This window comes from Arachis ipaensis, chromosome B06 (assembly GCF_000816755.2).
Source record: "Arachis ipaensis cultivar K30076 chromosome B06, Araip1.1, whole genome shotgun sequence".
NCBI classification, from domain to species: Eukaryota; Viridiplantae; Streptophyta; class Magnoliopsida; order Fabales; family Fabaceae; genus Arachis; species Arachis ipaensis.
The window spans coordinates 126,560,193-126,565,088 of NC_029790.2; positions in this window are offsets into that span (position 1 = coordinate 126,560,193).

Here is a 4,896-nt window from a genome sequence, read left to right on the forward strand (position 1 = left end):
TTTTAATCGAATTATATAATCATTTATCGATTCTCCATCGTCTCGTTTTATTGCAAGCAAATCTGTCAACGAGACATTCAACTCTGCCCTATAGAATTGAGCATGAAAAACATTTTTCAATTGTGCCCACGTCAAAACCAAATTGGGTCTCAAATTTGAAAACTAAGTGAAAGCATTTTTTGTTAATGAAGCAGGAAAAAACCTCATTCTCAGGTTTTCATTATTTGCCAAATTTTTTAATTCGACCATATAGCGAGCTATATGCTCGACAGTTGACTCTCCAGCCTCTCCTGCAAATTTTGTAATTATTTTGAGATTTTTTACGCCCATTGGCACTTCTGTCATCTGTACTGCAGCAGGAAAAGAAAAAACAAAATATGGTCGATGCATGAGACCCACATTGATATCCATTCTATTAAGGACATCCTCGACAATCCTTGTCACCTGGTAATGATATCCACGCTGTGTGTGAAGTCTATTCAAAACTTCATTAGCATTTTGATCTCGTCGAACGAGATAAGGGATATTTTCTTCCCTTTCGGGATTGTTAACTACATTCTCCTCGTTTTTCTGGTTTACTACCAAATCTTGGGGAATAGGCTGCCCCTCATCATAATCGACAATTCAGGCAATTCTCTCGACTTGTTTAACCAGTCGATCATATTTTGACTCATTGTTTGCTAGAATATTAGTCATCTGGTGAGTTAACAAGTTGACTAAATCATGATCATGGTTGTCAAACTCGCGAGTTAACTCGTAAACTCGTACGAGTTTACGAGTTTAGGTAGTGGAATCGAGTTGACTCGGACACAAACTCGTTTCTGGGTAGACTCGGTTAGACTCGGCTAGACTCGGACAGAATCGCTCAAACTCGCGAGTTTGCTAGCGAGTCAGAGAGTTTGAATTCGGTGCTCATTTTCGCCAAAACGGCGTCGTTTGGGGACCGAAAAAAAAAACTACAGCTAACCACTAACCCACCCAGACCCGGTAAGAGTGTAAGTGTGTAACCCTAATTTCGAAACCCTCACACTCCACCAGCACGAAGCCATCAGCCCATACTGCTCACTGCCTCGCCCTCACTCTCTTCTTCTTCTCCAACGTTGATGAATCGCCACCATCTACCGGCACCGTCGTCTGCACCGCCATGTAGAGGCCGAACGCCGGACAGATCCTCATCCCTCGCCTGTCGCCTCGCCTTATCCCTCATCTCTCATCCAACGCAGAGTCGCAGAGCCAGAGCCCACCAGCCACCACCACGTAGTGAAGGTTCCTCACTTCCTCGTCGACACCAGCCCACCACCACGCAGAGGCCACGCAGAGTCAGAGAGCCCAGCACCACGCAGTGAAGGTTCACCGCCCCTGTTCTACCATCGTCGGCCATCGCACTCCTCCCTATTCTGCTTTACTGCGTTTGCCTCCCCTCCCTTGTTCGTCGCCATTGTTCTTTACTACCGATCTGCTTCAATTCTGCCCTGTTCTCCAAGGTAATTTTTTTAAACAAATTCAAATATTAACAATCTTAGTATCAATTCTGCAATGTTAGTTCTGAATTGCTGATGTTAACTTTTTAAAATTTTTTTAGTTTAGTTTAAATCCTACACAGAATTGGTTAATGAGATTTGATATGTTGAAAAAAAAATTAAACTGATGCTGCTTCATTTTGTTTTATAACAACAAGTATATGAGACCTGATATTGTTATTGAATTTTACTTGGCTATTTTTTCTTCAGTGCTCTGTTTTCTTAGCTTAAAGGACAAATTCTAGTAAAGATTGTAGTTTGTTTGTCGACTATGGAATGAAAATATGTCCTAGAATTCATGTTATTATTATTATGAGGGTATCAAACTATAGTGAATTAAAGTAGATTGAGGGAGGAATAATGAAATGTATTTGCTTATTTAACCTTTGCTTATTTTGAATCAAATATTGGCCTCAGAATTATTCCTAAGCATTGATTCCTAATGAGTATTGCTTTGTGCTTTGCAGGTTGCAATGACACATCCACTGGCTGTAACTAACTGCAACATCGACATGGAAAGTTTAATTTCTGACTAGAATAGAAGCATTACTACACATGCTATTACAACTCTTTTAAAGACAGGAAATGAATCAAGTGTAGAAGGTCTTATGAAGCAGATTACAAATTTCATGTCTGATATTGCTGATGAATTCAAAATTGTTGTTGTAGAAGCAATGAGATCATTGTGCTTAAAGTTCCCTTTAAAAAATTGTTTTCTTTTGTGTTTTGGTCGTGTCTTATGAAGCTTTGATTGTGTGATTGTGTGTTTTATGTTGAACTAGATACATACTTATGAAGGATTTAATGTGTGATCTAGAGTACTTGTTGTAACTTGTAATTATAATATTATGTTAATTTATATGTTTTGATGTTGAAATTGTTAAGTTTGAAAGTCTATATCTGAGTAAATATATATATTATACATGATATATATATTTTTTTATAAAAAATGTATAACAGGTAAACTCGTACGAGTCTACGAGTCGAGTCTACGAGTCGAGTCTAGGTCAGCTCCACGAGTTTACCTAGACTCGCGAGTTTGACAACCTTGATCATGATGGCTTTTATCAATATATTGTCGAAACTCAGCCATCGATCCTAAATTATTCGACAAAGAGCCCACTTGGTAATCTCGACTAATGTCAGGATATGAAAAAGAAGGTTGGTTAGAAACCGTACCTGGTGCATTTCCAAATCTGACTGAAAATGTGTAACTGCTCATAGCAGGACCAGGAGGAAGGCCAAATGGAGGCCAACCTACGATTACTTGCAGTTGATTATATACTAGGGTGATCCTAGGGCGTGGATTTTGCCCACCACCACCAGCACTTGCACCAATAATTGCAACATTCTCCCTAGAATTATACTCTGCATGTGGAATCAAAATTGCAGAAATTTGTGTATCAGTTATTAGGATATTATTACTTATTTCTGCATTGCCATTTAAAACTTCTTTAGACATGATAACAATTCTACCACTTCTTAATTGCATGTACCGACTATCAACACTGCATGTACAATGCAATAGTGGAAAATGAAAAATTTTGACACAATTAAATTTTAAAACTGTCCCATCGGGCATGCCAATTTGTTTTGTCGATTTTTAGCAAATTGATGGTGGTTTGGTATCTAGTGGTCTTGGAGCGAAACCTACTCTTCTTTGTGAGTACCAGTTTTATTTGCATCAAAATCCATGCATTTGACAATGACAAAAGAGAAGAAACTAAACTTTGCAGAATTCGAAATGAACAATAAAGCATAAAAGATTTGAATAAAAGGGAAATCAAATTACAGAAAGAAAAAGTGTTTGGAAAAGTAAAGGGCAAATTAAAAGGTAAAGGTTAGAAAAGATAAAAGTTGCTGAATTTAAAGGAATCAAAATGACATTGCAAAGAAGATAAATTACATGGAAAGAAAGTGATAGGGAATTTAAATGAAAAGTAAAGACATGGAAGGAACTCTTCAAAAACTGACTCAGAAAGTCGCTGGGGATGTGAGTGAGTGCGAGTGTTTTCTCCGAAAAGATTCCAACCCTTTCTTCATCTGCATCTTGTTAATTTATAGGCCAATCCGTCCAATTATTTGTTGATAGGTCATTCTGACATTTAGTTTTGCTAAATAACTGTTCGCGCACTTTAGAGATTGAAACTTTTCCTTCGATTCAGTTTTTTGACCACCATCTTCGACACTATTTCCCACGTGCATCAATCTGTTCCCACTCTTTGTACAATGTGAATAACTGTCATCAATTATATTCACTTATCACTCTTCTCCGATGAGACTTATCTATGTTCTTCGAAAAGTACTTATCGAGCCTTGACCTCGATGTCTCAAGACTGTTGACCTCTTCTTCGACATAGTTGACCTCCGTTGAGTCTGCCTCTTCGATTTTCACACTTGACTCAATCGACTAGTAGAGAGTACCTAACGGAGTACCTAATTGGCTCCAATCTAAAGTTAATTGTAACATGTATTTGAAGGTTGATCGAAATATTATTTTAGCACTTAACAATAATCGAAGACTAAACTTGTCGAACATTGGCATCTTTATTGAAAATATTATTTTTCGATATAACACAGATAACAACGTAAGTTAGTCTCTAAAAATACAACTATTAAAATTATATGTCATAACTCATTAGTTAATGTATCGTGTCACTAACATAAAATATATCATATGATATGACAGAAATTTTATACAGAATATAATAGAAATAAAAATTAAAGAGAGTTGATATATAATTTTTTTTAAATGTCCTTTCTCATATATAATCTATACAAAAATTATTTTGTTAATTCTAAAAATTAATTTGGAGAAGTTTAGGACACTTTATTCTGCTAATGTCTCTCGTCAAAAAAGAAATCTATTCATAGGGATGTCGTCAATTTGTTTTTCTAGAACTACTTTCAATGACACTGTTGATAAAATTTAGAGTCAGCTAGTTTCATAGAGGGGTCATTTTCTTAACAAAGCAGGAAGAGTCTGCCTAACTAAGTCTGACTTTACTTTCATCCCTGTGTATAAGATGCAGGTAAGTCTCTTTCCTTCGTGCACTTGTTCGAACATTGATAAATTAATGCGCAAGCTCATATGGAACGAAAAACCCGACTCTAGAGGATAGCATCTCATTTCTTGAAAGAAGTTAGCAGATAAAATAGGAATACAGATATGAACAGAAACATTGTATTTAGAAATATTACTAAAAGATACAATTTATTTTTTATTTTTTTATTATTTTTATCAAATTTTTATAATTATATTTGTTATATTATATTTTTCTTCCTAATATTTTTTATGAAAAAAAATTAGATTTTTATAATTTATTCTAATTTATTATAAAATAAAATACAAAAATACTAATTTTTGTATCTCAAT